Genomic DNA, 11,718 nt, shown 5'->3' with positions numbered 1-11,718 from the left:
AATGTGGTTGACCAAATCAACAAACTGAGTTTGCGGTCTAAAGTTAGGGACTTGTTTCGACAAAATTCATCAGATGTTTCATTATTTGCTCTGCATCAGAGAGCTGTGGATGAGGCTCTACAGAGTAAAAATGGACATCTGGATCTTTTCCTGCGGTTTCTTCTGGGTCTGTCACTAAAGTCTCATCAGATTCTCCTACAAGGACTAATGAAACAGCCAAGAAGCAGCTCTGATTGCAACGAGAAAACAGTTGAGTACATCAAGATGAAGATCAGGACCATTGACTCTCCAGAGAAATCCATCAATCTGTTCCACTGGAACCTCATTGTGGGGAATCTGCTTCCCTCTGCTCTCATCTGGATCACCTCCAGACCAGCAGCAGCTGATCTCGTCCCCTCTGAGTGTGTCCATCGAGTGACAGAGGTACGAGGCTTCAATGAGCCACAGAAGGAGGAATACTTCAGGAAGAGAATCAGTGATCAGAGTCTGGCCAATACAATCATCTCACACCTGAAGTCATCAAGGAGCCTCTTCATCATGTGCCACATCCCAGTGTTCTGCTGGATCTCAGCCGCTGTTCTCGAGAAGATGTTGAGTCGAGAAGAGAGTGGAGAGATTCCCAAGACTCTCACTCAAATGTACACACACTTCCTGATCCTTCAGACCAACATTAAACATGAGAAGGACTATGAGAAGAACGTGACGGATGAAGACATGATCCTCAAACTGGGGAAAGTGGCTTTTCAGCAGCTTGTGAAAGGCAATGTGATCTTCTATGAGGAAGACCTGAGAGAGTGTGGCATTGATGTGACAGAAGCATCAGTGTACTCAGGATTGTGCACTCAGATCTTCAGAGAGGAGTTTGGCTTGTATCAGGGGAAAGTCTTCTGCTTTGTTCATCTGAGCATTCAGGAACATCTAGCGGCTCTATATGTGCACCTCTCCTGTACAAACCACAACAGAAATGTGTTTGACCAAATCAACAAACTGAGTTTGCGGTCTAAAGTTAGGGACTTGTTTCGACAAAATTCATCAGATGTTTCATTATTTGCTCTGCATCAGAGAGCTGTGGATGATTGTTTTGCGATCACATCTTTTGTTATGTTGACGTATTAGACTGAGACGATGCGCCTCAAAGTTTTAGTGGAAAAAAGACTTTCAAACAGTCCTCATCTCTGCCGAACAGCAGCGCTGACACCTGCTGAAATCAGCTCCAGTTGTGGCGGCATGAGAGAGATCGAAAATGACGGAGACGCATGAAGTAAAAGTGCAGAAAAGCAGTGACTATTTTGTGTGCAACTTAAACAAACTACAACAGGTAAAACTGTCAGCTGTGTAGACATTAACAATATATCGTTAACAATTCGTTCATAATCGATACTATGGCTTCCTGTTATCAAGATCTTTAGTCTAAATGCTGTGTTCTGTTAATGCGTGAACAATAGGTTACTATTCGTAACGCCGTGCAGCAAGCGTTCTCGTGCAGCAAGCGGGGCAAACTTGGTGGATCTCTCCACTCGATGTTTCAGAGAACCGGGGTTACAAACAGTAACCTATTGTTCTCTTTCATCATCTCGTGTTCGAGATCCACCTATGGGAGATATGGACACCTACCCGATTGCCCAATACACTCACAGTGAGGCCCTGTAAGCCAGAGGACGGTCACCTGAAAAGGCGGTGCTTGACACGTCATCAAGTATCAGACCCCCCACAAAGTGAGAATGCATTACTAGCCATAAGAGAAATGACATGAGGCGAGAGAAAAGGAGACGGAAGGATGAGGAGAGACAGAGACGAGAGGGGAGAGAGAAGAAAAAAATAAATAAATCTCGGTCCGGTTCCCGGACACACTGCCGCTTGGTCCTCAACCAGCTGAGAGGCTCTCACTCGCGGTGCCATGCGATGGTACTGGACATCTTTGGTGGACGGCCTGACGCTCCCCCGCCTCCTGGCGGACGGCGATGGCTCCTCCTGTTGAGGGCAGCCGGCAGCATGTCCCCCGTTCCCTGCTCCTCCCCAATCATGGTGGACGGCAGCCACCCCTCCTCGACCCAGGAGCGCGGCAGCGAGCCCTCCGTCCCACCTCGTCTTCCATCGTTCCAGCACCACCGCCTCGGGCAGCCTCCGGCAGTCTCCGCTTCTTCCTGCTGCCCGATCTCCTCAGCACCGCGATCCCCCTCAGCAGCGAGGGCTCTCTGGCAGCGTGTCCCTCCTTCCTCCCGGGTTTCGGCACCAATGTAAAGAAGTTCGTAGATCGGGAAGAAGGAGGCGGGAACCGGTGAACATTTAAACACAAAACTTTAATAAACAAATGAACATCCACAAAGCTAAAGTAAAAGCGGCAGCCCCTCTCGGACGACTGCCGCATAAAACATAATAAAACAACAACATAAAGTCCAGGCCTTGTGCTCTCTCGTCTTGCACTGTCGTCGCTCCTCCTTTTATCCTTCCAGAGCTCCTCTGTGGGACTCGAGACCGGTGAGTGGCGCAGGTGTTGTTCATCATCATTTACTCCACCGGCCTCACTCCGCTCCCACGGCTCTCGGCCCTGCCCCACTCGTCATAATGCGCTATATTGCATATTCATATTTTTATTTAACCTGTTGACATAAGAAAGAAGGAGCTAAAGGTAAAATTCAACACCTCTTATATAATTGCATGTTACTAATAAAGAAAAACAGACTGGATGTGTGCAGGACATATGACAACATTTATAGGATGCTTTGAGGAGGAGCCCAAACTACACTCAATAACTAAGTGATGCTGAAATAATTATGATCCGTGATATTGACACAGATTCTGTGTAATCAATTCTTTGAGACTGTATATAGTTCTAAATTTGGAAAAGACATTTAGTTCCCAATTTAAGTGAACCTTAGTTCCCAGGACATCTACAATATGGATTAAAATGCTGATAAAGACAAGAAAAGATGAGACATAAACACATGACAGTATGACTGAAATGTTAAAGTGTTAAAAAAATAATAATAATAGACGTTTATTCTGTGGCACCTAAAAAAATCATTTGGCGCCTAATTTTGTTTCTTATAGGAGCCAATGGCTCCTTAATTTATTTTTTTGTCTGGAGCCCTGGGCACAGTCATGTGCATTTTATCCAGCAGAAGAAAGAACTCGGTCATTAAAATGCTCAGTCATTTTTGGTCATACAGATCAAAGTAATATGCCATTCAAAACTCTAAAGGTGCTACTTGTATGTGTGCACACTCACAATAACATCAAAACCTTGTGTCTTGTAAAATAAAGAAAACAAACAAGATGTGCTTTCTGCCATCTCAGACTGCAGAGAACCTCACAGGCATGATAAATATGTCCATAGAAAGCTTGAAATGTCTACTTGTAAATGAACCAATTCAAATGGAAAACAAATATTCTCTGATTATGTAATCCATATGAAAACAATGAGAGGTGCAGTCATTCTCGTCTGAGCTCATTATCTGTAATGTGGTCATAGCCACGTGCAGTGCTGGCTATTTATAACGGTAATCATCCATGTGAGTTGCATGAACATGTAAATGCCCCCATCACCTCAATAAAACAAAGCATCAAGATTCATCACATAAAAATACCATCTTATTTTCTGTTTTGAGTGGAAAATATTAGTATTAGTGATAGCTGATGTTAATAGTATAGCTGTTCCTGATATCAGCATGCTCACAGTTGTTTGCTTTTTTTTTATTACAGGGACCACACTGTAACTTGGCTTCACCGCCACAACCACGGTGTTCTAGTCAGAGACAGCCACTGTGGTGTTTGGAGTTATTTTCAGTTCATAGTGTTTACAACTATAATTTTCATCTTTCTACAGGTTAAGTGATTGTGGTCTCACAGATGAAGGTTGTGCTGCTCTGGCTTCAGCTCTGAGATCAAACCCCTCACACCTGAGACAACTGAATCTGTCTGGGAATGAAATGGGAAATTCAGTGAATCTGCTCTCTGTTGTACTGGAGGATCCTCACTGTAAACTGGAGATACTGCAGTAAGATCATATATGACTCTCACACATAAAACACAATGTAAAGTATATCTGATGTGTTCAGCCTCTTTCTGCTGCTGTGAGTTCAGCTGATTGAGCTGTAAATGATTGAACACATGAGCTGCTCCTCAGTAACAGAATACTGCAGGACTGAGAGTCACACTGACACACAATCAACATTTCAGTCTCTAGACTTTAAAAGACTTGAGCTCAAAACAGTCAGAACTGACTCTTAAAAAATAAAGAACATGCTGGATTCATTCTTACTGTTCATCATCATTATCCTTCTGCAGTGACTGTTTTTGAAATATTGTAACATAGTAAAACTTAGCCATGTAATGAATAGTATCACTATAAAACAGATTTTGCATCAAAATAGTGCTTTTAAGAAATATTTATCCTGCTTGAATTAGACTATTTTATGATCTTATTTTGTGCAGTCGTGGCCTAATGGTTAGAGAGTTGGACTTGTAACCCAAAGGTTATTGTAGATGGGGGGGAGTGAATTTACAGCACTCTCTTCCACCCTCAATACCACGACTGAGGTGAGACCCTTGAGCAAGGCACAGAACCCCCAACTGCTCCCCGGCAGCCGCAAAAAAATGGCTGCCCACCTGTTCCGGGTGTGTGTTCACAGTGTGTGTGTGTGTGTTCACATAGGATAAATGCAGAGCATTTGTATGGGACACACGTCATGTCACTTTCACTTTCTCTTTCACTGGACTGGTCTAATCTGAAAGAGTGAAGACTCTTGTGTCATTGTTCTCTGCAGGTTAAATGTCTGTGGTCTCACAGATGAAGGTTGTGCTGCTCTGGCTTCAGCTCTGAGATCAAACCCCTCACACCTGAGAGATCTGAATCTGTCTGGGAATAAAATAGGAGACTTGGGCGTGAAAGATCTCTGTTCTGCACTTGAAGATCCTCACTGTGAACTGGAGATACTTGGGTAAGATCATCTCTTTAATGGTCACACATGTCCTCAGTAAGACATGAAGACTAAAATCCACAGTGTACGCTGATATTTTAAACCAATGTTGTGCTTACTTTAATTATTTTCTGACTCCAGTATAAGTAACCTCAAATTTGTTAAAGGGGTCATATGATGCGATTTCAAGTTTTCCTTTCTCTTTGGAGTGTTACAAGCTCTTGGTGCATAAAGAAGATCTGTAAAGTTGCAAAGACTAAAGTCTCAAATCCAAAGAGATATTCTTTATAAAATTTAAGAGTCAACCACGCCTACCTAAAAACGGCTCGTTCTAACACGCCCCCACATATCTACGTCACTATGTGGAAATATTAGCATAATGCCATCCAAATGTGCACGCAAAGAAAAGAAGGCGTGGTTTCAGGAAAGCAGTAGTGTTGATGCAGCCATGTCAGGGAGACGCTGTGTGTTTCAGTGCGAAAGCAAAACGAGACTCGAACCCGCAACCTTTGGGTTATGAGTCCGACTCTCTAACCATTAGGCCACGACTTCCCCACGTTTTGTTTGTTGTTTTGTTATTATGTTAAAAAAATAATGATCTTTAAAATAGCATCATATGACCCCTTTAATATGTAACATCTTATTGTTTGAAGATACTTAGAACTTAAAACAAAAAAATTAACCTCCGTGTTCAGATGACAATAAAGTGTAAAATAGTGATCCAGGGCCTCTGCACCCTACTGCAGAGGATGACTAACTCAGAGATTGAGTTCAACAATCTAAATGTGTTGGTTTAGCTCTCTTAACAAACAAAGTTGATTAAGTAACACTCTTAAATATATGAGCCAAACACTGTATGGAAACACATATCTGCAGTTTCCTTTTCCTCTTAAATCCTTAGCAAAGCATTAAGAAGGAAAGTAGAGCAAAGTGAAATACAAACACCAAAGACCAAAAAGCTGGAGGTATATGGGTGATGATCTGGAGGAAATGAAGCTCATTAACATGTTCTCAATACATGTGTAAGCAATAGTTCTTACATTGTACAGTACTTTAAGACACTGAATAATATTCATCCCATTTCTTATCCATTTATAAGCTGTCAGATGAGACCAAACATGACGCAGTTATGTATTTGATCACAAGAGTTAATAAATGATATGTAATGGTCAGTGGCGGATGAAAACTCTTCGGTGCCCCTTGGCAATGACACCCAGAGTGCCCCCCCTCCCAAAAACAAACAAACAATAAACATAAATAAATAAATGAAATGTGCTTCATGTGATAATTTACATTAACTGTTATTATTATTATTTTTAACAACATTTTGAAATAATGAAATTATCTGATAACAGAAGGTTACAGAAATCTTTTTAAGTGTTTGCTCAAGTAGAAAAATCCATACAAGATCAGGTTACCACTTTTTACAGTGTAAAAAGAAAATAATTTACAGTGTAAATTATTTAGTTTAGCCAACTGTTACAGGTATAATAATAATCCATCTGTTAATCACTTCAGACTCTATGACCAACAAAGAAAGTGTGGATAGTCTTTTTAGAGCCATTGTTGTCCTCAGCTCATTTTTCATTCACTTATTTAACATTTTTATTAGACCACCACAAAATGAAAGGTTTGTGCCACAGCTGCCCTAAACTAACAGTATTGGTGATTACCAAAATAATTTCTTTGTTTAATACAAGTTTGTTGGTTATTATGTGTGAAAAAAGACTATTTAGTTGTTTCCGTTTGTTATTTGCCTAATAAATGACAATACAATTTTTAACAGGGGGTCTTATAGATTTGTTAAAGGGGTCATATGATGTTGCTAAAAAGAACATTATTTTGTGTATTTGGTGTAATGAAATGTGTTTATGCGGTTTAAGGTTCAAAAAACACATTATTTCGTTTTAGGTAGGCGTGGTTGACTCTTAACTTTTATAAAGAATATCTCTTTGAATTTGAGACTTTAGTCTTTGTAACTTTACAGATCTTCTTTATGCACCAAGAGCTTGTAACACTCCAAAGAGAAAGGAAAAATTTAAATCGCATCATATGACCCCTTTAAGCACTGTATATAGCTACATAGTTTTGTGATGATTTGAACTGAAAATAAAACTTACAAACTCACTCGTTTACACTCTGCCCCTTTCTTGATTGCCAACGGCTGCAAAGTACAATGGGAAAGCGCAAGGCTGACGCTCCGTAGCGGATTCACACATCCATGAGTGAGGCAGTTTCACTTCAGTTGCAGAGACGCGAGTTGCGCACCATCCGCACAGCATGCTCCTAGAATCTGTTTGAGTAATATATGGGCGTCGAAATGAAAACACACGGGTTCACACAGTATGTGTGAATCCGGCAATAGATCGCGCATCCGCTGAGTCATGCAGGAGAAAATAAAAAAAATTCAACAAAACATGCAGGGAACTTAGTATGTTCTGATGAAAGTGTATATAACCTCTATCAAACCTCTACAGCTAATCCAGAATGCGGCTGCAAGATTAGTCTTTAATGAGCCGAAAAGAGCGCATGTCACACCTCTGTTCATCAATTTGCACTGGCTACCATTAGCTACTCACATAAAATTCAAGGCATTGATGTTTGCCTGCAAAGCAACCACTGGCTCTGCACCCCTTTACCTAAATTCACTACTTCAGACTTATGTTACCTCCAGGAGCTTGCGTTCTACAAGTGAATGGCGCATTTTAGTGTCACCCAAAAAAGGCACAAAATCACTTTCACAGACTTATACCTTAACAGTTCCCTGCTGGTGGAATGACCTGCCCAACTCAATCCGAGCAGCTGAGTCCTTAGCCATCTTCAAGAAACTGCTAAAAACACATCTCTTCCATCTACACTTGACCCTCTAACTCTAGCACTCTATTCTATTTTATCTGCTTGTTTTCTTTTTTTTTTTATTAAAAAAAACCTTGTCCCTCTAACACTTGCACTCTACTCTATTTTTATTCTAACTACCTGTTTTCTTTTTTATTTAAAAAAATGACCCTCTAACACTAGCGTTCTCTTTTCTTTTTCTATTCTGTCTACTTGTTTTCTTTTTATTTATTATAAAAAAAAAAACTTGCTACGTGTACTGCGTTAGACTAACCAAGACTTGTCATAGCACTTACATATTATTGCTCTTTTGTTGGTTTTGATTACTTCTATTGTCCTCATTTGTAATGCTGGGTACACACTAAAAGATTTTTAAAATCTTATATGATTTTCAAAATGTGAGAGACCACAAACATGAGGAACACCGAACAAAATCGTTTTGCTCCTATGGTATGTGGTGTGCCGCGATGTGACAAAGACAGCACACCACTCAACAGATTTTCAACCAGTCCCGACTGTGAACACAGGAATTCTCTCGAGACTTGAGAATAAACATGTCGGACGATTGGCAGGAAGAAATTGCGATGATAGTGTTTGGAATGATTTTGACAAAAAAAATAAATAAAATAAAAATAGAAAAGGGTTTGGGTGAAGTCGTGGAGACGGAGGGAAGCTGATCCTCCATCTCTGCTGTCCAAATCCATTTAACTTTGTGCTGTGGCATGACTGCATTTGTTATGTTTCCGTCTTCTGTCAGCTAGCTTTCTGAGTGGTCATATGATCTCCAGATCGTATGTGCGTTTGTCCTCGGGTTTCCCACCACACATCAGGATTTCTGAACGTAAATGTTCAACATGTTGAATATTTACGATTCGTGATCGGGGCGCCTCCGACGTTCTTCTGAGCAGATTCAGTCACTCTTAACACACCTCACACCACAGGAAAATCTGATAAAATAATCTTTAGAACCACCAAGATAATCGGGACATTACCTAGGATTGTCGGAAGGGGAGAAATCTGCCCAAAATGAGCCCGATTATCTTATGGTGTGTACCCAGCATAAGTCGCTTTGGATAAAAGCGTCTACTAAATGTAAGTGTAAATTCACATTGTGTCATTGTTCTCTTCAGGTTGTGTTATTGTAGCATCACAGTTGAAGGTTGTGCTGCTCTGGCTTCAGCTCTGAGATCAAACCCTGAACACCTGAGAGATCTGGATCTGTCTGGAAATAAACTAGAACAATCAGGTGTGAAGTTGCTCTCTGATCTGAAGGATGATTCACATTATAAACTGGAGACATTATACTATTGTGAGTGTATTTTTTAAGCTTTTACAATCACCCAAGTTTAGTAACAGGCCTTATACGTGTGTGATTGGAGAATATAAGATGATAATTCAACTCCACTTTAGTCTCTGTACTTTAAACAAGAAAAAAGTTTAATTCTGTGATGTGACTAATCTATGAATTTTAATTAATAGATTTATGAATATATGAATATCTGTATGAAAGTGATAGAGAGTTGTTAATCATTTACTGTATTAATTAATATCTCAGTTTTTTTCTGAAATGGATCTGCTGATGTGATGTGACCGCAGTATGTCTCATACTCATGTGTTTTATTGTAGGACTCTCAGTATTTAGACGTCAGTCCAGTTTCCTCAGGATCAGCTGATGGTGAATAAGGATCAGCTGAGGGTGAATAAGGAGCCGCTACAGAGACACACAGTCACACAATCAACAGAGACTCAAGACACAGAGACACAGGGTTCACATCACATTCTTGTTTTTATCTTTTGTGGGTCTGTTCTTTTGAATTACTGATGTCATCAGATTTACACTATGATTTACTATAGGACCTGAATTTAATGTTTAATTTAAGGCTCAATTTTGTATTTGATGGCCCATGAATGGGTGTTTAAAAGCAATGTCAGCAATTTGGGATTCTTTTGAATTTGCCAGATATTGATTACAATGTAGATGATGGTACTGTAAAATCGAATATATACTGCAAGGAAGTGACAAAAGTAAAACATTTTAATCAACAAGCCATAGACAGTGTATATAAGAGATGTATTGTGCAATACAGACAGTTTATTTATTATAATTGGTGAATTAGATCCATTTATCAGTGTAGCACTTTTTTACATATTTACTTTTAATATAAATTTAGGAGAAGGTGACAAGTTTTGTTTACGAGAGCATAAAGAGTTTGACTTCTGAAGAGAAATAAATATTTTAAATGTTAAATTGTAACTTCAATATGAATTTAGAAAATGTTTTACAAGTTGTACTTTGAGAAGAGATAGGTGCTTTTATTATTATTATTATTATTATTATTATTAAATATACCTAACAGCAGAGAGCAACAAAGATAACGCAAATGATTTCACTGAACATTTATTTATAACATTTTATTATTTACTTATTTAATATATGTTGATCTGTCAAAATTATCTATTAAAGCGGACAGATGGCTGAACAATTTTCATTTTTGGTTGAATACAAAAGTGGAGTCTTTGCATCTATCCTGTTGTTTTCTTCACTTTTCTGACAAGACAATAAAGTTATTAAAGTACAATAAACGATTACAGTTTTTTTTTGTTACCAATTTTTTTCGGTGAAACTTAATTTCTTTTGTGTTGCGATTTCGTTTTTACAAAAATGTCCACTTGAATGAATGTTTTAATCAAATCATTGCTTACTGCAAGTTTCACTCCACATAATATATCTATTTGGAATAACTGCTCTATCTTATTTAGAATTAAATAACTTTTTTAGCGGTTGGATGGAGAATAGAAGACCCCACATTTCACAGAACACACCTTTTGTTACACCTCATAGTTTTGTTTACTTTCGCTGTCCTTTTGGATTTTGGAACAAAGCATTCCAGCTTACGGCGGTAAAGTTAGTTTGACGTTTGACATTCATTAGACATTCGGGTTTTTTGCCAATTAAACTCTTTGCAGCTTTTATGTTTTGAGCCCAAACTAACTCAGATAGACATAAATATATGCCCTTTATGTTGCACAAGGCTTAATTTCTAGGAATTAAAAAAAAAAAATTAACCATTTAAATTAATTAAACTCTGACACAGTTTGAGATAAAGGTATCAAACCAACTGTAAAATATTCAGAATATTATTCCCTATAATGCACAGGTCTTGGTTTTCCTGATTATGCCTTTATTGTTTTTATATATAGCACTGAAACCATTTTTTTTTTTAAATGTTTTATATACTGTACCCACCTAAATTAATTAAACTCTGACACAGTTTGAGATAAAGGTATCAAAACAACTGTAAAATATTCAGAATATTATTCCCTATAATGCACAAGTCTTGGTTTGTCAGATTATGCCTTTATTGTTTTTATATATAGCACTGAAACCATTTTTTTTTTTAAATGTTTTATATACTGTACCCACCTAAATTAATTAAACTCTGACACAGTTTGAGATAAAGGTATCAAAACAACTATACAAATCTCTAAATATTCACTTTAATGCACAAGGCTTGTTTTTTCAGATTATGCCTTTATTGTTTTTATATACAGTACTGAATACATATTTGATCAATATGACTTAAACCTCTTTGTATGCCATGGCATAGCATTTGGATATTACCATATAAATATTTTTTTTTATAATAAAGTAACATAAGAACTTTAATAATTATGTCATCCTATAAATGCCGCTGTTAGCAGATATACTCATAAGTGTTTGTGATAAGTGTTCCTTTTGTAACATATCAGTTGAAGATATTGAACATTTATTTTTCTATTGGCGATTTTCTATTTCATTTAGGGTTGACTTTAAAATAGACCTAAAAATAAACAAATAAACAAAGCCCTCAATTTACAACTTCATGATATTTTAAATGGTTTTTAAAACCCATAATTTTTCTGATAAACAAAATTATTATTCTGTTAATTATCTTATCAAAGCTTTATATACAAGTAAAAAAAA

At 38.2% G+C, this 11,718-nt stretch overlaps 2 pseudogenes; both read left to right on the top strand.

Annotated features, from left to right (window-relative positions):
* LOC107669881 (NACHT, LRR and PYD domains-containing protein 3-like) overlaps positions 1 to 210 on the top strand; it is a 2,725-nt pseudogene extending 2,515 nt beyond the window's left edge.
* LOC107669853 (NACHT, LRR and PYD domains-containing protein 12-like) overlaps positions 1 to 9,450 on the top strand; it is a 25,359-nt pseudogene extending 15,909 nt beyond the window's left edge.
* Positions 9,451 to 11,718: the final 2,268 nt, after the last annotated feature.

The sequence above is a fragment of the Sinocyclocheilus anshuiensis genome, unplaced genomic scaffold (genome assembly GCF_001515605.1).
Source record: "Sinocyclocheilus anshuiensis isolate Anshui unplaced genomic scaffold, SAMN03320099.WGS_v1.1 scaffold272, whole genome shotgun sequence".
In the NCBI taxonomy this organism is placed as follows: Eukaryota; Metazoa; Chordata; class Actinopteri; order Cypriniformes; family Cyprinidae; genus Sinocyclocheilus; species Sinocyclocheilus anshuiensis.
This window is presented reverse-complemented; position numbering and strand designations above follow the sequence as displayed.